This window comes from Gopherus evgoodei, chromosome 9 (assembly GCF_007399415.2).
Source record: "Gopherus evgoodei ecotype Sinaloan lineage chromosome 9, rGopEvg1_v1.p, whole genome shotgun sequence".
Lineage (NCBI taxonomy): Eukaryota > Metazoa > Chordata > Testudines > Testudinidae > Gopherus > Gopherus evgoodei.
In genome coordinates this window covers 36,101,314-36,123,708 of record NC_044330.1, presented here as the reverse complement: position 1 = coordinate 36,123,708, position 22,395 = coordinate 36,101,314, and the positions used below count along the sequence as shown (strand labels likewise).

The 22,395-nt window shown below is 43.7% G+C and overlaps 1 protein-coding gene across 1 annotated transcript in view; it reads right to left on the bottom strand.

The window, feature by feature from the left end:
• The window catches only part of IRS1 (insulin receptor substrate 1), a 91,244-nt gene that overhangs the window by 34,172 nt on the left and 34,677 nt on the right, over window positions 1-22,395 (bottom strand). The window lies entirely within an intron of this gene.

The window sequence follows — 22,395 nt, the reverse complement described above, 5'->3', positions numbered from 1 at the left end:
GTGACTTAGTGAAACTTATTTTCTTTAAAACAACTATGTTAGTCCTTCTCCTCTTGTACCACTCACACCTTTTACATCTAATAAGGAAGCCATAAACATCATATAAGCCATTTATAACTTGGTATAACGTGTGTATCAGGAGAGAACTCATTACTTGCTTTGACTTTGAAAAGAATTTATCTGTTCCTTGGATAAAGTTACACTGAAGAGGCCAAGCCAGAACCTCCTCAAGTTCTGCTGATCTGGCCTCTTGCCAACTTGGGAAACTGATTCACTACACTACCAACTCCATAACATACAGCATTGCATAATACAACTACTTCATTTTTAAACTGGTGTGATGGGTGGTGAAAACCAGAAATATTGAAATGGATTACTGTAAAAATTTTTAATTATACTTTAGAATTTGAGACATTTAATACTTAACAGCAAGAACAGCACAGATTTCTTTAATAGCTACAAAACATAAAAGCTGCTATAAGCTACAGTACCTGCAGCACATGCAAGTTTTTCTGAGATTTTGAAAGATTCCTTATGTTCTCTTTTAACTTGAATACTTAAAAAAAAAAAAAGAGAGCTTTGTAATATATCCAAGAAGATTATGTACATTTATGAACATTTAGACATAAGCACTGACATATATCAGTCCAAACTACTAGGCTTTATACACCATCTGGTAAGTAAAAAGCACACAATGAAATACTGTCTTATCTTTTCAGTATAACCAAGAGGGCCATACTGTCCCTCATCTGTGCCCAATGTCAAAAAGCAGCTCCAGTACAGACAAACTTGAACATTACTGGAAACAGAAATCACAAAGAGTTATTAAACAACAGATTAGGTATCATTCAATCAGATTTTGACTTGGTTGTCATCAATGGCTCTGCAACACAGGTACAGGTACCATATTCTACATAATGTTAAACGATGACTAAGAAAACAAAACCACTGTGCCTGAATTTGACAAATAATGGAGGCTCAATTAAAAAAAATCCCAATACCTAAACTACACTGTACAAGGATTATAGAGATTCAGACTACTCTTGAAACTATTTAAATTATTGGTTCTTGCAGCATATTACCAAAAAAAATAATAAAAAAAAAATAATCATGAGAAGAAAGCTATATTTTATGCCTGAAATGTATTTTGATGGAGAATACAAAGCAGTTACTTAAAAACAAGGCATTACAAGAGTGACTATAATATTTCTTTCTTTCTGGGTTTGGTTTTTGTTTTGTTCCTACCTTTTTGTAGGGGGAAAAATATTAATATGAATCACAAGTACTAAGCCCAAAATTACAAGTTAAAAAACACACACACACACACACACCCCTATCCTCCCTACTTTTAGGAGTTTGTTAATGGCATCTGAAACATCTGCACCTCCTGTACTACTATATAATTTGGTACGCACTGTCATTGAATGAAGATTGCATAAACAGATACCAATTAAGCCAGATACATGTCTTTCAAAGACATGCAAGAGATTATTAAATGAATGGAAAACTAAGAACACAGAACAATTTGTTTCCAATGTAGTGCACGTAACCAATCAGAACTATTTTCTATCACTACAGGAGAGAGAAAATTACAAGTTTTTGTTTGGCAAAACATTTACAGTAACAGGAATACCACAGAAATGGTTACTAATCTTCGGTACCTGTTGTTGTTCGAGATGTGCTGCTCATGTCCATTCCAACGTAGGTGCGCTGCCCCAAGCACAGTCACCGGAAAGCTTCTCTCTCGGTGGTAATCATCAGGTCAGCTCTGGTGCCCCCTGGAGTTGCACTCTCATAGCACCAATATAAAGGGTCCTGCTGACCTGCCACCCTCTCAGTTTCTTCTTAACTACTAACTCCGAAGGGTAGGAGGGTGGGTTTTGGAATGGACATGAGCAATGTATCTCAAAGAACAACAGTTACGGAAGGTTAGTAACCATTTTTTCTTAGGTGACTCCCAAGCAGGTGTAGGCAGAGGGTTCGGAGTTCACTGACAAGATGACTGTAGCACCGCTCTGCCAAACCCAGCATCATCTATCGCCTGCTGAATTGTGGCATAGTGAGATGAAAAAGCGTGGACTGAAGACCACACTGCTGCTTTACAGATGTCCTGGATAGAGACCTGAGCCACGAATTCAGCTGAAGATGCCTGTGCCCGGACAGGTGGAATATGCTGTCAGGGCCAGAGCAGGGACCTTCACTAAGTTGTAGAAAGTGCAGATACAGGAGGTGATCCATAATGAGAGTCTCTGGGTTGAGTGGAGAACCTTTCATCCTAACCACAATTGCTACAGTTTGGTAGTTTTCCAAAACGATTTAGTCCTTTCTACGTAGAAAGCCAGAGCATGAGCTAATTCAGTTCAAACTAAATGGAAGGATAAACAAAAATAGATATGCGACTAGGGTTTTTTATTCCAAAAGGGCTAACTTTAAAATATTAAGGAAATTAGTTAGTGAAGTGGATTGGACTGAAGAACTTGTGGATCTAAAAGGAGGAGGAGGCCTGGATTTACTTCAAGTCAAGGTTGCAGAAATTATCAGAAGCCTGCATCCCAACAAAGGGAAAATCTCATAGGCAGGAGTTGCAGACCAGGATGGATGCACAGGCATTTCAGAGAAGTGATTACGAAAAAGCAGAAAGCCTACAAGGAGTGGAAGATGGGAAGATCAGCAATGAAAGCTACCTTATTGAGGTCAGAACATGTAGGGATAAAGTGAGAAAGGCCAAAGCTATGCAGAGTTGGACCTTGCAAAGGGAATTAAAACCAATAGTAAAAAGATTCTATAGACATATAAGTAAGAAGAAAACAAAGAAAGGAGAAATCGAACCGCTAAACATTGAGACTGGAGTGGAGGTTAAGGATAATTTAGGCATGGTTCAATATCTAAACAAATACTTTGCCTCAGTCTTTAATGAGGAGCTTAGGGACAATGGTAGAATGACAAATTGGAATGAGGATATGGAGGTCGATATTACCACATCTGAGGTAGAAGCCAAACTCAAACAGCTTAATGGGACTAAATCAGAGAGCCCAGATAATCTTCATCCAAGAATATTAAAGGAACTGGCACATGAAATTGCAAGCCCATTAGCAAAAATTTTTAATGAATCTGTAAACTCAGGGGTTGGGAAAGGGAAAGGGAAAGGGAAAAAAAGTGATCCGAATAACTATAGGCCTGTTAGTTTGACATCTGTAGTATGTAAGGTCTTGGAAAATATTTTGAAGGAGAAAGTAGTTAAGGACATTGAGGTCAAGGGTAATTGGGACAAGTTACAACATGGTTTTACTAAAGGTAAATCGTGCCAAACCAACCTGATCTCCTTCCTTGAGAAGGTGACAAATTATTTAGACAAAGGAAACGCAGTAGATCTAATTTACCTCAATTTCAGTAAGGCATTTTGTTATACCAATTATATTAGACCAGTAAAAACCAGCAGGATCTTCTTAAAGGGGACAAGACAAAGATGCCACCTTTATTATAACAATTTGATTTATGACTAATAACTAATATCTTAATTCTTATACACACACACACACACACTATACCTAATACCTACACACACACACTCACATTATACCTAATACCTATACACACACTCACTCATCAGGTGTTCTGCAGCTGCTGCATAGTTACCAGTCCTGAAGATAGCTTAAGTTCATGGCTTGATTTTGCAGCTTGGGTTCGTAGCTTGTGGCGGCTAACTGGCCAGGAAAGCCAGGCACAAGGCCGAGCTGGATCTCTGTTGGGCAGGCACCGATGTTCTTCCACGTTGGCAGCAGCATGTTACCCAGAGTCTCTCATCTCACCCTTCTTTTTTATAGGCTTTTAGTTTGGATTCAAAGTCTATAGGTCTTGCTGTGTCACGCTGCCTCTGGGTTTAGACTGATCACCCATCAATTGCAGGCATGACTTTCAGCCTTGAACCTGGCTTTGATCTTCCTTCTGTTGTCCTTTTCTTTTTAGGGTGGATGCTTCTTACTTTATTTAGGGCTGTTGTTTAGGTCTTCAGCCGTTGGTATTTGAACTTTATCTCATCAGGACAGGCTGGGGCTGGAGGTTGATTCCATCATTCATACATACCTCATTCACACATCTAAACTAAACTAATAAGATTACAGCAGGGTTTGCAAAAATGAAGGCTGGAGGAAGCTTTTACAAAATGGAGTGAGTGTTTTAAAATGGGGTTTGAATTACAATATGGAACAGAAGTTACAGTGTAAACAAGTGTAGTGAATGGTGAACAGAAGTTACATTAATAAAGTGAACAATTAAAAACAATTTCATTTATCAGTTCTACAACTTGACATGGTTCCACATGGGGAATTATTAGTTAAATTGGAAAAGATGGGGATCAATATGAAAATTGAAAGGTGGATAAGGAACTGGTTAAAGGGGAGACTCCAACGGGTTGTACTGAAGGGTGAACTGTCAGGCTGGAAGGAGGTTACTAGTGGAGTTCCTCAAGGAACGGTTTTGGGACCAAATCTTATTTAACCTTTTTATTACTGACCTTGGCACAAAAAACGGGAATGTGCTAATAAAGTTTGCGGATGACACAAAGCTGGGAGATATTGCTAACACAGAGAAGGACCGGGATATCGTACAGGAAGATCTGGATGACCGTGTAAACTGGAGTAATAGTAATAGGATGAAATTTAATAGTGAAAAGTGCAAGGTCATGCACTTAGGGATTAATAATAAGAATTTTAGATATACATTGGGGACACATCAGTTGGAAGCAACAGAGAAGGAGAAGGACCTTGGAGTACTGGTTGATCACAGGATGACTATGAGCCGCCAATGTGATATGGCCGTTAAAAAAGCAAATGCAATTTTAGGATGCATCAGGCGAGGTATTTCCAGCAAAGATAAGGAGGTGTTAGTACCGTTATGTAAGGCACTGGTGAGACCTCATCTGGAATACTGTGTGAAGTTCTGGTCTCCCATGTTTAAGAAGGATGAATTCAAACTGGAACAGGTTCAGAGACAGGCTACTAGGATGATCCGTGGAATGGAAAACCTGCCTTATGAAAGGAGACTCAAAGAGCTTGGCTTGTTTAGCCTAACCAAAAGAAGGCTGAGGAGGGATATGCTTGCTCTTTATAAATATATCAGAGGGATTAATATTAGGGAGGAAGAGGAATTATTTAAGCTTAGTACCAATGTAGACACAAGAACAAATGGGTATAAACTGGACACTGGGAAGTTTAGACTTGAAATTAGACGAAGGTTTCTAACCATTAGAGGAGAGAAGTTCTGGAACAGCCTTCCAAGAGGAGTAGTGGGGGCAAAAGACATATCTGGCTTTAAGACTAAGCTTGATAAGTTTATGGAAGGGATGGTATGATGGGATAGCTTAATTTTGGCAATTGATCTTTGATTATCAGCAGATAAGTATGCCCAGTGGTCTGTGATGGGATGTTGGATGGGATGGGATCTGAGTTACTGCAGAGAATTCTTACCTGAGTGCTGGCTGGTGAGTCTTGCCCACATGCTCAGGGTTTAGCTGATCGCCATATTTGGGGTTGGGAAGGAATTTTCCTCTGGGGCAGATTGGCAGAAGCCCTGGAGGTTTTTCGCCTTCCTCTGCAGCGTGGGGCATGGGTCACTTGCTGGCGGATTCTCTGCAGCCTGAGGTCTTCAAACCACAATTTGAAGACTTCAATAACTCAGACATAGGTTAAGGGTTTGTTATAGAAGTGGATGGGTAGGGTTCTGTGGCCTGCCTTGTGCAGGAGGTCAGACTAGATGATCATATTGGTCCTTTCTGACCCTAAAGTCTATAAGTCTATAAGGTCAGTGGTAATTGGGACAAAATACAACATCGTTTTACAAAAGGTAGATCATGCTAAACCAGCCTGATCTCCTCCTTTGGGAAGGTAACAGATTTTTTAGACAAAAGAAAAACAGTGGATCTAATTTACTTCAATTTCAGTAAGGCATTTGATACAGTTCCACAGGGGGAATTGGAAAAAAAGATGGGGAATCAATATGAAAATTGAAAGGTGGATAAAGAACTTGTTAAAGGGGAGATTAAAACGGGTCATACTGGAAGGTGAACTGTCAGGCTGGAAGGAAGTTACTAGAGGAGTTCCTCAGGGATTGGTTTGGGGACCAATCTTTTTACTACTGACCTTGGCACAAAAAGTGGGAATGTGCTAATAAAGTTTGCCGATGACACGAAGCTGGGAGGTGTTGCCAATACAGAGAGGGACCAGGATATCCTACAGGAAGATCTGGATGACCTTGTAAACTGGAGTAATAGTAATAGGATGAAATTTAATAGTGAAAAGTGCAAGGTCATGCATTTAGGGATTAATAATAATTTCTGTTATAAACTGGGGACACATCAGTTGGAAGTAACAGAGGAGGAGAAGGACCTCGGAGTATTGGTTGATCACAGGATGTCTATGAGACACCAATGTGATATGGCTGTGAAAAAAGCTAATGTGGTCTTGGGATGCATCAGGCAAGGTATTTCCAGTAGAGATCAGGAGGCATTAGTACCGTTCTACAAGGCACTGGTGAGATCTCATCTGGGTGTGCAGTTCTGGTCTCCATGTTTAAGAAGGATGAATTCAAACTGTTAGAAGGGTAGTTGTGTCAGTCTGGATCCGTAATATGCATCTCACCAAGGGAGCATTCACCCACGAAAGTGTATACACTATATATACAGGACTCTGTCTCGAATTCTGTACATGCCAGTTTGAGAAGGGCTACTAGGATGATCTGAGAAATGGAAAACCTGTCTTATGAAAGGAGACTCAAAGAGCTTGGCTTGTTTAGCCTAATCAAAAGAAGGCTGAGGGGAGATATGAAGGCTCTCTATAAATATATCAGAGGAATAAATACCAGGGAGGAAGAGGAATTATTTACGTTCAGTACCACTGTGGACACAAGAACAAATGGATATAAACTGGCCATCAGGAAGTTTAGACTTGAAATTATAGATTCATAGACTCCAGGACTGGAAGGGACCTCGAGAGGTCATTGAGTCCAGTCCCCTGCCCTCATGGCAGGACCAAATACTGTCTAGACCATCCCTGACAGACATTTATCTAACCTACTCTTAAATATCTCTAGAGATGGAGATTCCACAACCTCCCTAGACAATTTATTCCAGTGTTTAACTACCATGACAGTTAGGGCTTGTCTACATCAGAAAGTTGCAGCGCTGGTGAGGGAGTTACAGCGCTGCAACTTTGAAGGTGTACACATCTGCAGGGCATCACCAGCGCTGCAACTCCCTGTTTGCAGCGCTGGCCGTACTCCCGTTTTGTCTCGGGTGTAGAGGATCCAGCGCTGGTGATCCAGCGCTGGTAATCCAATGTAAACACTTACCAGCGCTTTTCTTGACCTCCGTGGAAGGAGGAAGCCTCTGGTAATCAAGCTGGTCTCCTTTCCCGGTTTGCTCTCTCGTTCCCGGAACCCCGAGCAAGCAGGTAAGGAGAACCGCTTGCTCGGCGGTTCGGGGAACGAGAGAGCAAACCGGGAAAGGAGACCAGCTTTGCCGCGGTTTGCTCTCTCGTTCCCGGAGCCACCCTGCAAACCGCAGGGAAGGAGAACCGCTTGCTCGGCGGTTCGGGGAACGAGAGAGCAAACCGGGAAAGGAGACCAGCTTCGCCGCGGTTTGCTCTCTCGTTCCCGGAACCCCGAGCAAGCAGGTCTCCTTCCCTGCGGTTTGCTGGGTGGCTCCGGGAACGCGAGAGCAAACCGCGGCGAAGCGGGTCTCCTTTCCCGGTTTGCTCTCTAGTTCCCGGAGCCCCGAGCAAGCAGGTCTCCTTCCCTGCGGTTTGCTGGGTGGCTCCGGGAACGCGAGAGCAAACCGGAAAAGGAGACCCGCTTCGCCGCGGTTTGCTCTCCCGTTCCCCGAGCAAGCAGGTCTCCTTCCCTGCGGTTTGCAGGGGGTTCGGGAACGCGAGAGCAAACCGCGGCGAAGCGGGTCTCCTTTCCCGGTTTGCTCTCTCGTTCACGGAACCCCGAGCAAGCTGGTCTCCTTCCCTGCGGTTTGCAGGGGGGTTCGGGGAACGCGAGAGCAAACCGCGGCGAAGCTGGTCTCCTTTCCCGGTTTGCTCTCCCGTTCCCCGAACCCCCCCTTGAAGCCGCCCAACAGCGCTGCAGTGTGGCCACATCTAACACCACTTGCAGCGCTGGTTGCTGTAAGTGTGGCCACTCTGCAGCGCTGGCCCTATACAGCTGTACTAATACAGCTGTAACTACCAGCGCTGCAAAATTTTAGATGTAGACATGGCCTTAGGAACTTTTTCCTAATGTCTAACCTAAATCTCCCTTGCTGCAGTTTAAGCCCATTGCTGCTTCTTCTATCACTGGAGGCGAAGGTGAACAAGTTTTCTCCCTTCTCCTGATGACACCCTTTTAGATACCTGAAAATTGCTATCATGTCCCCTCTCAGTCTTCTCTTTTCCAAACTAAATAAACCCAATTCTTTCAGCCTTCCTTCATAGGTCATGTTCTCAAGACCTTTAATCATTCTTGTTGCTCTTCTCTGGACCCTCTCCAATTTCTCCACATCTTTCTTGAAATGCGGTGCCCAGAACTGGACACAATACTCCAGTTGAGGCCTAACCAGCACAGAGTAGAGCGGAAGAATGACTTCTCGTGTCTTGTTTACAACACACCTCTTAATGCATCCCAGAATCACGTCTGCTTTTTTTGCAACAGTATCACACTGTTGACTCATATTTAGCTTGTGGTCTACTATGACCCCTAGATCTCTTTCTGCCATACTCCTTCCTAGACAGTCTCTTCCCATTCTGTATGTGTGAAACTGATTGTTCCTTCCTAAGTGGAGCACTTTACATTTATCTTTATTGAACTTCATCCTTTTTACCTCAGACCATTTCTCCAATTTGTCCAGATCATTTTGAATTTTGACCCTGTCCTCCAAAGCAGTTGCAATCCCTCCCAGTTTGGTATCGTCTGCAAACTTAATAAGCGTACTTTCTATGCCAACATCTACGTCGTTGATGAAGATATTGAACAGAGCCGGTCCCAAAACAGACCCCTGCGGAACCCCACTTGTTATACCTTTCCAGCAGGATTGGGAGCCATTAATAACTACTCTCAGAGTACGGTTATCCAGCCAGTTATGCACTCACCTTATAGTAGCCCCATCTAAATTGTATTTGCCTAGTTTATCGATAAGGATATCATGCAAGACCGTATCAAATGCCTTATTAAATTCTAGGTATACCACATCCACCGCTTCTCCCTTATCCACAAGGCGCGTTATCCTATCAAAGAAAGCTATCAGATTGGTTTGACACGATTTGTTCTTTACAAATCCATGCTGACTATTCCCTATCACCTTACCACCTTCCAAGTGTTTGCAGATGATTTCTTTAATTACTTGCTCCATTATCTTCCCTGCACAGAAGTTAAACTAACTGGTCTGCAGTTCCCTGGGTTGTTTTTATTTCCCTTTTTATAGATGGGCACTATATTTGCCCTTTTCCAGTCTTCTGGAATCTCTCCCCTCTCCCATGACTTTCCAAAGATAATAGCTAGAGGCTCAGATACTTCCTCTATTAACTCCTTGAGTATTCTAGGATGCATTTCATCAGGCCCTGGTGACTTGAAGGTAGCTAACTTTTCTAAGTGATTTTTAACTTGCTCTTTTTTTATTTTATCTTCTAAACCTATCCCCTTCCCATAACCATTCACTATGTTAGACATTCCTTCAGACTTTTCAGTGAAGACCAAAACAAAGAAGCCATTAAGCATCTCTGCAATTTCCAAGTTTCCTGTTACTGTTTCCCCCTCCTCACTGAGCAGTGGACCTACCCTGTCCTTGATCTTCCTCTTGCTTCTAATGTATTGATAAAAAGTCTTCTTGTTTCCCTTTATTCCCATAGCTAGTTTGAGCTCATTTTGTGCCTTTGCCTTTCTAATCTTGCCCCTGCACTCCTGTGTTATTTGCCTATATTCATCCTTTGTAATCTGACCTAGTTTCCATTTTTTATATGACTCCTTTTTATTTTGTAGATCATGCAAGATCTCGTGGTTAAGCCAAGGTGGTCTTTTGCCACATTTTCTATCTTTCCTACCCATCGGAATAGCTTGCTTTTGGGCCCTTAATAGTGTCCCTTTGAAAAACTGCCAACTCTCCTCAGTTGTTTTTCCCCTCAGTCTTGATTCCCATGGGACCTTACCTATCAGCTCTCTGAGCTTACCGAAATCAGCCTTCCTGAAATCCATTGTCTCTATTTTGCTGTACTCCCTTCTACCCTTCCTTAGAACTGCAAACTCTATGATTTTGTGATCACTTTCACCCAAGCTTCCTTCTACTTTCAAATTCTCAATGAGTTGAGATGAAGGTTTCTAACCATCAGAGGAGTGAAGTTCTGGAATAGCCTTCCAAGGGGAGCAGTGGAGGCAAAAGACTTATCCGGCTTCAAGACTAAGCTTGATGTTTATGGAAGGGATGGTATGAAGGGATAGCCTAATTTTGGGAATTAATTGATCTTTGACTATGAGCAGTAAATATGCCTAATGACCTGTGATGGGACACTAGATAAGGTGGGATGTGAGAATTCTTTCCTGGGTGTCTGGCTCATGAGTCTTGTCCACATGATAAGGGTTTAGCTGATCGCCATATTTGGGGTCGGGAAGGAATTTTCCTCCAGGGCAGATTGGCAGAGGCCCTGGGGTTTTTACGCCTTCCTCTGCAGCATGGGGCACAGGTCACTTGCTGGAGGATTCTCTGCACCTGTAAGTCTTTAAACGAGAAGTTGAGGACTTCAGTAGCTCAGACATACGTCAAGGACTTGTTACAGGTGTGGGTGGGTGAGATTCTGTGGCCTGCTTTGAGCAGGAGGTCAGACTAGAAGATCATAATGTTCCCGTCTGAACTTAAAAAGTCTATGAGCACATCTGACATCTAGTGAGCGACATCTCTGCTCCTGGTTATTGGCATGTGGTTTTGGATAGAAGACCAGAAGGAATATGGAATTGTGAAACTACCTGTGGAAGGAAGGCTGGATGAGGATGCAGCTAGCCCTTGTCCTTGAAGAATACCGCGTATAGAGGTTCTGAAGCAAGGGCCCTGATCTCCGAGATCCTTCTGGCCAAAATAACGGCCCCCAGGAAGACCACCTTCCGGGACAAGAATAAGTAGAGAACATATTACCAAGGGCTCAAATGGGGGACCCAGGCGTCTTGACAACACCAGGTTGAGGTCCCAGGATGGGACTGGTTTTCATACCTGGGATACAGTCTGTCCAACCCCTTGAGAAAAATGACAAATCGGCCATTCACCTATGGGTGGAACACTGAAATTGCAGCCAGGCGGACTCTAATTGATGCCACTGATAGCCCTTGCTGCTTCAGATGTAGCAAGTAGTCCAAAATGAATGGTACTGACAAAAGTGTGGGCAAGACACCTTTCTGCACTGACCAGATCGAGAACCTTTTCCATTTTGCCAGGTACGTCGCTTTACTGGACAGCTTTCTGTTCCTTCAAAGAACTTCTCAAACCAGTCTGGACCATGCTAGCTCCAATGGGTTCAGCCATGGAGCTTCCAGGCTGTGAAATGAAGGGACTTGAGGTTCACTTGATGCAGGCAGCTATGGTCCTGAGATATCAGATCAGGAACCTGATGTAGCCAAACTGGTGTACCCACCGACAGGTTCATGAGCGTAGTAAACCAGTGCTGTCATGGCCACACTGGGGCTATCAAGATGACTTGTGCTCTGTCCCATCCGATACTCAGCAAACCCTTGTGTATGAGAGGAATGGGTGGAAATGCATAGAACAGATGACCTGCCCAAGGCAAGAGGAAGGCATCTGTTAGAGATCCTGTACTGTGGCCCAGGAAGGAGCAGAATTGGAGGCACTTCCTGTTGTGCTCTGTTGCAAACAGATGTACTTGAGGTGTTCCCCTCTTCTAGAAAGGACTTGTAGGGCCTCGGGGTAAATGGACCACTCAGGGTGGTTGGAGAAGACCCTGCTGAGGTGATCTGCCAACTCGTTCTGACAACCCGGAAGATAGGACTCCTCGAGGAGAGTCGAGTGGGCTACACAAAATTCCCATAAGCGAAGTGCCTCCTGGCACAGGTGAGAGGATGTGCTCTACCCTGTCTGTTAATATAAAACTTGGCTGTTGAGTTGCCTGTGAGGACTGACATGCATCTGCCCGCTATATGGGGATAGAACACCCAACAGGCCAGGCAAACTGCCCTGAGCTCTCTGATATTGATGTGTAACCAGAGCTCTTCCAGAGACCAGAGGCCCACAGTTCTCAGGGACTCCAAGTGAACTCTCCCATCCCATTGTGGATGCATCTGTGTGATGATGGTTTGGGTCTCAAGAAAGGGACTCCTGCACACACTGCTATACGGTCCATCATTTGAGGGAAGGGATCACCCTTGGGGGAACCGCATTGACTGAGTCTAGCTAATGTCAGCTTGGCAAGTATACCGATCCAGCCATTCCTGGAGGGGTCTGAGCTGAGGAGTATCATGTACTGAACAACATAGGTACAAGATGCGATGGGGTCCATGAGTTGTAAACAATTCCTTGCTGTAGTGACAGGGTAATTCTTGAGGCTTTCTGTAAGCCTCTTTGTTTGGACGTATGCTTCTGGGAGAGAAGCCACGGCCTGCAGAAATGCCCCAATGAATTACATCCTTTGGACTTGGGAGACTGTGTATTTCTTCACATTTATGAGCAGACCCAAGTCCTGGAAGGTTGACTGTATTAGTCTCACATCTGCCTCTACCTGATCTCTGACCAGCCAGTCATTTAGGTACAGATAAATCTGAACCCCTTACCTTCCTCAGAAAGGCTGCAACAACCGCTATTCACTTTGCAAACACCCAAGGGACCATTGAGCACCAAATGCTAGCACCATAAATTGGTAGTGCACATGGTTCACAACAAACATAATAAACCTTCTGAGTCCCCAAAACATGGCAATGTAGAAATAAACATCCTTTATGTCAAGAACGATGTACCAGACCCCGGCATCCAGGGAGGCAATGATGGAGGCCAAAGAGACCGTGTAGAACTTCAGCTTCTTTGTGAATTTGTTGAGGTTTCGCAGGTCCACAATCAGTCTGAGACTATTGCTGGCTTTTAGGATTAGGAAATAGCAAGAGTAGAACACCCAGCACTTTAGCTCTGGCACAACCTCCTCCACTGCTCCTATTCTTAGGAGCAACTGCACCTCTAGGGCTAGAAGCTGTTTGTGAAAAGGATCCCTAAAGAGGGACGGGAAGGGAGGGTGGGAAGGAGATAGTACAACAAAACTGAAGAGTGTATCCCAATGCTATTGTGTGTAGCACCCATCAGTCCAAGGTACTACAGGACCACACCTGATAGAAGTGGAATAACCAGTCCACAAAAACCAGGGAATCTGGATCCATGAACTGTCCTGGCATATCGTCCCTAATGTCCCATCAAAGCACCTGCTTTAACCCCACTGAATGTTTCAAAAGGTACAGATGAAGACTGTGGCTGAGGTCTCCTCCGCTAGCTCCTGCTCCTTCTCCTGCTATAGTCCTGTCAAGCAGGCAGGGGGAACAAGTGAGCTGCCTGCTGTGGCCTACGGTGCTTCCTCACTGGGGCTGGAGTAAAAAGGCCCAAGGACTTAAGTGTGGCCTTTGAGTCCTTCAAACTGCATAATTTGGAGTCTGCTCAGAAAAGAGCGATGTAACCTCAAAGGGGAAGTCATGCAAAGTCAGTGCAGCTAGCCCGAGGAGGTGGAGCCATGAACTCTTGCATGTAGTGACCACCAAGGCCATGGAAAGAGACACCAAGTCTACTACATCTAGGGCTGCCTGCACGGACACCTTTGCTATGGCTCTGCCTTCCTCTATAGCAGCCATGAACTCTCATCTTGACTCCTGAGGTAGCAAGTCCTTAAGCTTTTGTATTGAGTCCCAGGTCTTGAAATTGTACCTGCTCAGGAGCACCTACTAATTGGTGATCCTGAGCTGGAGAACCCCTGTCAAATAGACCTTTCTCCCAAAAAGATCCTTGGCCTGGGGTGTCAGTCTCTGTTGACCTTGCCTTTCTCGTCCATTGGCTGGGTGCACGTACAGGAACACAAATACCTTTGCCGGGACAAAATATTTTCTGTCTTTTTTGCTGCGGGGATGCTGGGGTCTAACACAATGCACTGATGGGGTCATTCAGAGGCAACGCCACTCTCACAGGGCCTTTTGCCACTAAGATGTTCACAGCAGAGTGGAAGGACTCTATAATTTCCTCCACCTGGATCCCCAGGTTCTGAGCTATCCTCCTTAGAAACTCTTAATGTGCCTTATAATCCTCTGGTGGGGGCGCAATATCAGTTTCTGCCACTACCCCATTTGGGGAAGAGGAGGAGGATGCTTGGACCAGCACTGGGCCCTGTTCTTCGCCTTAGGCACTGGACAGATCCTGTGGTGCAGTCTCCTGGTACATGGCATCAGCCTCAGTACTGGGGCCTGGGTCATGTTCTGGTGGCGGAGGCAGTCTAGGATCTGAAGCTACCGAATATGACGTCCTGGAGTGGGACCCTGGTTGGGCTGGAAATGCCCATGGGTTCCAGAAAGGCCTCTGAATGCGGAACTGCCACTGCTTGGGTAGCCACGCCACCGGTGGCACACCATGTCTCGGGCCTAGAGCGGGATAGTGCCTAGACTGGCTCCTCCTTGAGACACAAGACTCTGCCTCAGAGGATCCGTCTGGAAACCAAGGTGGAGCAGTGCCAACCAGCACCGGGAGGGAGGGCACCAGGACTGTGCCATCATGGCCAGTTTCCCTTTTCAAACTATCTGCGACCTCGAGCCTGCAGAGGTCCTTCCTGTCGGTGCCATCCTTGACAGTTCCCATACGGCCTGGGATGTCTGCACCGGTAGCACTAGTTGTCCCTCAATGCGGCAAAGGCCTCCATTGTCGACAACACCAGTAGGTTTGTGGGGTTCCAGAGCCTCTCTCGCGGCACAGAGTCTGTCAGCGCCAGACTCAATGGCACAGCATAGGTTGTAAGCAACACAGGGTGGCCTGAACTAGGTCGCATCCTGGCAGTATCCACTTGTCCTGCCAATCTCAGTGTTGGTGATCAGTTTCTCTTGGTCTTAATTTGTTTCCTCCTAGGCACCAGAGATAGTGAACAGTGTCTCTCACCAGCATATCTTTCTTTGGCACTGGGTCTGATTGACGGTGCCAGGGTTCCTTAGATGAAGATGAAGTGTCTCAACTCGGTGCTGGAGTCAGGGAACAGCACCAGGGGTCTCAAAGCAAGGCCAGGGACTCCTTATGAAGGCCAAAGTATTCCATGCTAAGTCCGGGTGGCCCAGTTCCAATGGAGGATGGAGCACTGCCTCCAGGAGGCTACAGCGAAGTCTAGCATCTCTGTCCTTAAATGTGGGGCTTCAATTCCCTACAGATCTTGCACTGCTTCCACACAGGAGCTTCCTCTAGACATTTAAGGCAGCTGGAATGGGGGTCACTCACAGGCATAGGCTTGCGACAAGTTTCACAAGGAATAAAACCCAGAGACTCAGGCATGCCCCAGTGCTGGAACAGGATGTGTTAAACCATTTAGCAGGCTTGTAAACTAATTAAGCAGCTAGTAACTGAAACTTGCTGCTAAACACAATAAGCTATATGCAACAAGAGCAGAGAAAGTCTACTGAGGAGTACTTGCAGGAGCAAGAACAACATGGGCGGTAAGAAGGAACTGAGGGGGTTGAGGATCAGCAAGACCTTCTATACTGGCGCTAGGAGAGCGCGACTCCAGAGTGCACCAGTCAACCCGATGAATACCAATGAGGGGAAAAAAAAACTTTCCGGTGGCAGTACTTGGGGAAAGCACACACATACATTGGAATGGACATGAGCAAGCACTCGAAAAAGAAAAAGCAAGTATATAAAAGAGTACCATGTGACACTAAAACATGAGAGCATTATTTTAATAGGTTTTAGATACTACAAAAATACTGGAACATCTGCATAGACAGAGTTTACCATACTGCAAAGAATAAACAATGATTTAATGTTAAGAAGTAATGCATCAAATTAACACTGTTCTTATCTGATGAAAATTTGATACAAATGTCTCAATTTTCTAGATAAATATTAGAAATACTTTTTAAGGAAGACTGCTTGTAAACGTGACACCACACAGTAGAACTTCATTAAATAAAAATAATTACCATTCAAGTTTTATATAATTTACACATTTCAATTAAACTTTCATTTTATGTTGATTTCACACTCTTCATAAGTAAGTTTTAAAATAGTTATTAACACTCCATTACTTCTATTACAACAGCACAGATGTGTAAATCAGGATTAGGGCCCCAACTGCACTGGCTACTGTAAATACACAAGAAGATACAAGGAATGTTTAAGTGTCAATAAAAAAGATCATAGTTAACAATTGTTATGACATCCTACTTACATTTCACAAATAGTTATAGCCATTTAAGAAAAAAATTCAACATAGGTTTAATAAACAAAGTCTGCATGGGTAACTTGTTTTCAAAAAGACATTCCAGATGGATAGGAGTAACATTAGAGACAGAAGACGTCAACAAGCTTCTGTAAGAGTACAAATACAGCTGGTTCAGATTTTATTCAGTACATATATACACACTAAAAACAAAGAATTAATCGCTAAAAAGAAAGAAATCAACAGAATTTCAGAAAATGTACCAGATTTAAACACTGTCCAATAAAAATTTTATTAACCAAGTGTTAACAGCAAGACTACCACTGACTTCAGCAAGCCCAAGACTAAAAACTGCTGTTACATATGAACTCTGCAGCATAACAATCAACTTCAGAAATAAATCAACTACTCATTATCCAGTATCAGTCATTTAAATTGCTTTTAAGAAGTCAAAACCAAGTAACTATGTAGAAAGTTTTCTTTCACAGTTATAAAAAGATCAGTAATCAATATGCATATGTTGAGGAAAATCTTTTAAAGTTATCATAGTGCAACACAATACTGCTATACTACACTGCACCATACAGTTATACGTATCCATTTCAGCAGAGCTACAAGAGTTGCTGAAGTTTCCCTCAGTCCTTCAATGAAAACCAATACATCTACATTTCACTGGCTGTTTATGTGAAACTAAAGGTAGAAGCCAAACTCAGCATCAAGAAAAATCAAGACAAATGTGTAAGTATGTATGAATATACTTAAGAGAGCCCAATCGTGAGTTAAGTCAGGAAAGATTTCTACTGATGTAAACAGGAGTTCTGCCTGAGTAATGACAACAATACTGGACCTATAATTTTATGCGGCAAAAAACATCTTCTGAAAATAAAATGGCATGCATGTTTATTAGTAATAAGAAACAATGGAATGAAAATAGGCACTTTTTCTGCATTTGTTTGAAAATTCTCTCTCCCCTAGTAAAGATTCATACATCCTTTACAACTGGATGTTTCACTGCTCCCAATTTGAGAAGCAGACATATGCTGCTCAGTGACAAGGACGGTGTCATCCAGTCCCTGAAGACGCAGCGAGTTTGAGGTACCTTCTATAAATAAAGTATTTCTATGACAGCAGCTAACTTTGAAACGAACAACAATGACTTCAGTACATTATAGCAGAACATCTACTGCAGCCAGGGAGGAATAACCATATACACCAAACTAGCATCTGATCTATCTGACAGCTTGGAGCAGAGACTGAAAAGGTTTCCACATCTAGTTTGTATAATTGTGGTAAAAAGTATGAACAGAAGATGACCAAGGTTTACACGTTTCTTCATCTGAAACAAAGGATCTTTCTGTCCATTTAGTTACCATTACACTTAAAGAACAAGCTCTAGGATGAAATCATGGCCCCAGTGAAGTCAACAGCAAGACTACCATTGACTTCAGTAAGCCCAAAATTTCACCCCTAATATGTAAAGGAGGAGCAAGTCTCCTAGATTTGTAGGCTACAGGACTTTGTCTACCTACACATATGTGGATAAACTTTGGGACAGTTCAGGCTATTGCTGATAGACAGGAGAGAGTGAAGCAATCAAGAGTTTCTGAAAGCCTCTGAACAGCCTATGCAGATTTTAAATGCTCTACTAATTCATAGTGCCCACCACAGATTTCATAATGGGTGCTTGGGATATCACTTGTGATCTGTGGAGCACAGTATTCAATTTGGAAATAAAAGCAAAGTTTGTCCACAGTATTACATTATCCTTATGAAAAGTACAATAGATTATGCACAGAGTTCTGACAACTCTGATGCTGAAGTAGTGGCAATAAGAAAGAGACTGAACACAGCAAGCCAGGTGGCTATCAAAGTCTACAGTTCTATGCACTGACAATGTTTGCTAAAGGAACTCCTGGATCTTCTTAGTTTTGGCCCTGATGAGTACAGTGATGTTGCTGCACCAAAGACAGTCTCAACCATCTTCTGGAATATGAGTTATTGGACAACCTTTGGTTGTATGAGCTTAGAATAATTCCCTCTTCTTTAATTAGTTTATTTAAAATACCATACAGCTAAGCAAACCTTGTCTAGTTCTTGGTGGGACATAGTAGTCTGCATCAGCAGCAGGGAATGGTAACCCTGTTAAGCTTTTTCCAGTTGGCTTGGAGCTACATGTCTTCTGCTGGCTTTCCTATAACTGTGGGGATGCAGCTGCCTGCAAGGCTTTCCCAGATATACTGTAAAGGGAGCTGCTATAGTCAGTTACCTCTTTATTAAGTGTTTCCAGAAACCTATCTTCCAATATCCCAAAGCAAAATAATAACCCAGCAAAGCTTAGAATTCAACAGTCAAATAATAGGAATTTTTAAAAATCCCTTTTTAGAGATTTCAGTTTGGGTTCAATTTCTGCTCTGCAGCAAGGAGGGCCTGAAAAAGCTTCCTGCAACAGAGGAAGTGGACTGGGTCTTCAAGTATTGAACAGTTCTAGTTCTTCCTCCTGAGCTGGGAGCAGGCTGAAGATCCATTATACAGAATTTATGGGCCTCCTTGTGCAAAAGAGTATTACGTAAGCTTTGCAGTAACACAGACCATTGGAAAGGGTTTTAGGTATACTGAATTCACGTGACCTGGTGCAAAGTTTCAGATTTTAAGACTTGCTTTCTCAGCAGCAGACTCCAGGCATCATCTTTATGTGCCTGTTTGCTCCTCATTCTCTAAAATGTCAAATAAAACCAAAATAGTTATACAAAGAAAAATAAATGTCATGCTTATTATTTATATTTTAAATTTATTTTTCCATCTCTTTGCTTACTAGAGAGTGAACTTCACACATGTGGATGGCGATCCCAATATGGTTACATGTTTGTATAGGAACATGGGAGATTACAAGGAAAGCAACTACACAATGCTACAGAAGATGACTCCATGTCAGCTCCATACAAACCAACAAGAGGGAAGCCATGAATCAGGCCCGGTGCAAGAGGTCTTTTACACAGAACAAGTTGTACTAATATGCTACTCAAACAGGAGAGAGGGACTGTAGCTGCTACTCCAGCCCATAGGCTGGAGTAGCAGCTACTGGGGGACTGCACTGTACTCTCCTTTTCCGAGACCAGATTTGGGAAAGAATTTATCTCCCAACCTTCCACTTACATAAAGCTGAATTATTCAGGCTTTATGCAGGTGAACCAATTTTCACTCAATAAATGGTCTCCTGATCTGCTACAGGAGTCATCTACTTCCAAAATCAGCCATGAGGGCTTTATCTAGATTAAATTTACCAGTGAGTCACTGCTAAACACCACACTGTCTCTAGTTCTACTATGAAAAAGCTTAGAAAACACTGCAGTATAAACACTTGTGGGCAATCTACACTAGCATTATCACCATTGCTAGTGCCATAGTGAGGGATTTCCCTAAAATTGAATTGCAGATGCTTTTAGAAGGCAGTGTAAGGCAATGCCTATTTTCTTCTTTAGTAAGTGTGTTTTCCACATACTTTACCTCCAGTCACAGGAATCTTACAAGCAGAAATTCTAGAAACATTTGTTTCTAAACCCAGGTTTCCCATGTTACAATGCATTACTTTACTAACCAATCTGTCACTCTGCCTGTAGTGCATATTTTCCAATAGCTGCCTATAAAAGGTATAATTTAATAAATCAGAAAAGGCTAATTAGAATTTCATGTCTAAATTCTAGGATCTAAATTTAAGTTTATTTTAGGTGAAACAAATCAATTGTTTTAGTCCCTCGTGTGTGTGTGTATTGTTAATTGCTATTTAATAAAAACAAACTCTCTGAAAGATAAGTAATCTTTAGCTGTCTCCTATAGGCAGTGACTGCTGCTCATAGTGTCAGTCTGATCATTTGCGGACTACAAATCCCAGCCAGGAATCAACACAATTTTCATGCAAGGTGGCAAGTTAACAAAGCATGGCAGAGTGCTACACAGAAAAACACAGTACTGGTGCTCATTGTCCAAATGTTGTCTCAAAGTTTCCCTGATTCTAATAGACCCCCACTGTACCTCTCTAATAGTCCTGGTATCTGGCTGATCAAATTCAGCAGCTAGGCGATCTGCCTGCACACTCCACGCTGGGGGAAACTTCACCATTAGCCTCACAATTATTATGGAGCATGCAACAGGCTTAATTTTTCTCATGTAGATTTAACCTACCATTTAGGCAGCACTAGTGTACTTTTTAATCTGCCAAAGGCACATTCTACAGTCATTTTACACCTGCTTGGCCTGTTGTTGAAGCACTCCTTGTTACTGTCCAGGTTTCCCATGTAAGGCTTTATGAGTCATAGGAATAAGGGGTACGCTGGGTCTCCCACGATCACTATGAGTATTTCAGCATTCCCCACTGGAATCTCCTGGTCTGGAAAGAAAATTCCTGCTTGGAACTTTCTGTACAGGCCAGTGTTCCTGAAGACGTGTGCGTCATGCACATTCCTGGACCACCCCACATTGATGTCAGTGAAACGCCCATGGTGATCCACAAGCACCTTCAATGTCATAAAGAAGTACCCCTTTCTATTGATGAACTCCGCTGCAAGATGATCCGGGCCCAAAATTGGAATGTGTGTGCCATCTATTGCCCTGCTGTGGTTAGGGAATCCCATTGCTGCAAAACCATTCACTATTTCACGCACATTGCCAAGATTCAGTTCTTTTGTAGCAGAATGAAATTAATGGTCCTACGCATTTGCGTTACTGCAGCCCCAACAGTTGACTTCCTGACTCCAAACTGATTCGCAATCAACCAGTAGCAGTCTGGAGTCACCAGCTTCCGCACAATGATCACCATGCGCTTCTCCACTGAGAGGGCAGCTCTCATTTTGGTGTCCTTGCACCACAGTATGGGGTGAACTCCACATAATTCCTGGAAGGAGGCTTTCTGCATTGGAAAGTTCTGCAGCCACTGCTCGTCATCCCAGACCTGCATAACAATGCAATCCCACCACTCAATGCTCGTTTCCCAAGCTAGTCCACCGTGTTCAGCTGCTCCATGAATGCAAAAGTAATCTGGTGTTGTTTCTTTCTGTGGCACACAGTAGGTTGTGCAACTCTGATCCTTGTTTAGACTTGGAGCTCATGATTAAGGCTGTGATTTAGTCACAAAGGTCGTGGAATCTGTGACTTTCAAAGGCCTCCATGACTTCAGTCAACACTGGTTGGGAGCTGCAGGATCCCCTGTCACCTGTGGAGGCAGGGTGCTGTGTGGGGGAGCCCCACAGCTCCCAGCCAGCACAGGTGGCAGGGGGGGATCCACCGCTCCCAACCACCTGGGGGGTGGACCTGGTTGGGGCGGGGGGAGAATCCCTGCCGCTCCCATGCACCACATGCAATGGGAGGGGGAGAATTCACCGAGCTCCCAGCTGCCACGGATAGCAAGAGGGACTCCGGAGCTCCCAGCCACTGCAGGGAGGTGAGGGTGATAACCCCAGTGCTCCCAGCCGCCCCTCCCCGCAGTTGCCCAGGCTAGCCATTTTGTCATGAGTATTTTTAGCAAAAGTCAAGGAAAGGTCAAGGACATCTGTGAATTTTTCATTATTGCCCGTGACCTGTCCGTGACTTTTACTAAATATATCTGAGACAAAAACTTAGCCTTATGACCATCTCTGATGTGTTCATAACAGTGACCACAACAGAAGAGCAGTGTGGGATCTATCCTTTCAGACAGAGATGGCAGATACACAGTAAACAAGGGCTGCTGAAAAATGCCACATAATGCAGTCGGAACCCCATGAGATGCTGAATCCACATCCACAATTGCACTGTGATCCACTCCACCTTCCCACAACTCCTAGCTGCAAAAGGTGGTGAGTAGCACAGGGGGACAGTATCCACAATGCACTGCTCTCACTGTTGATGCTAGAGCACCACATAGTTTCCTATGCAGAAATCCTGGTGCCTATTATAACAAAAGTGCTCAACAAGAACCTGCTGCATTTCTCCAAGAACAGAATGAAGTAAAGAACAT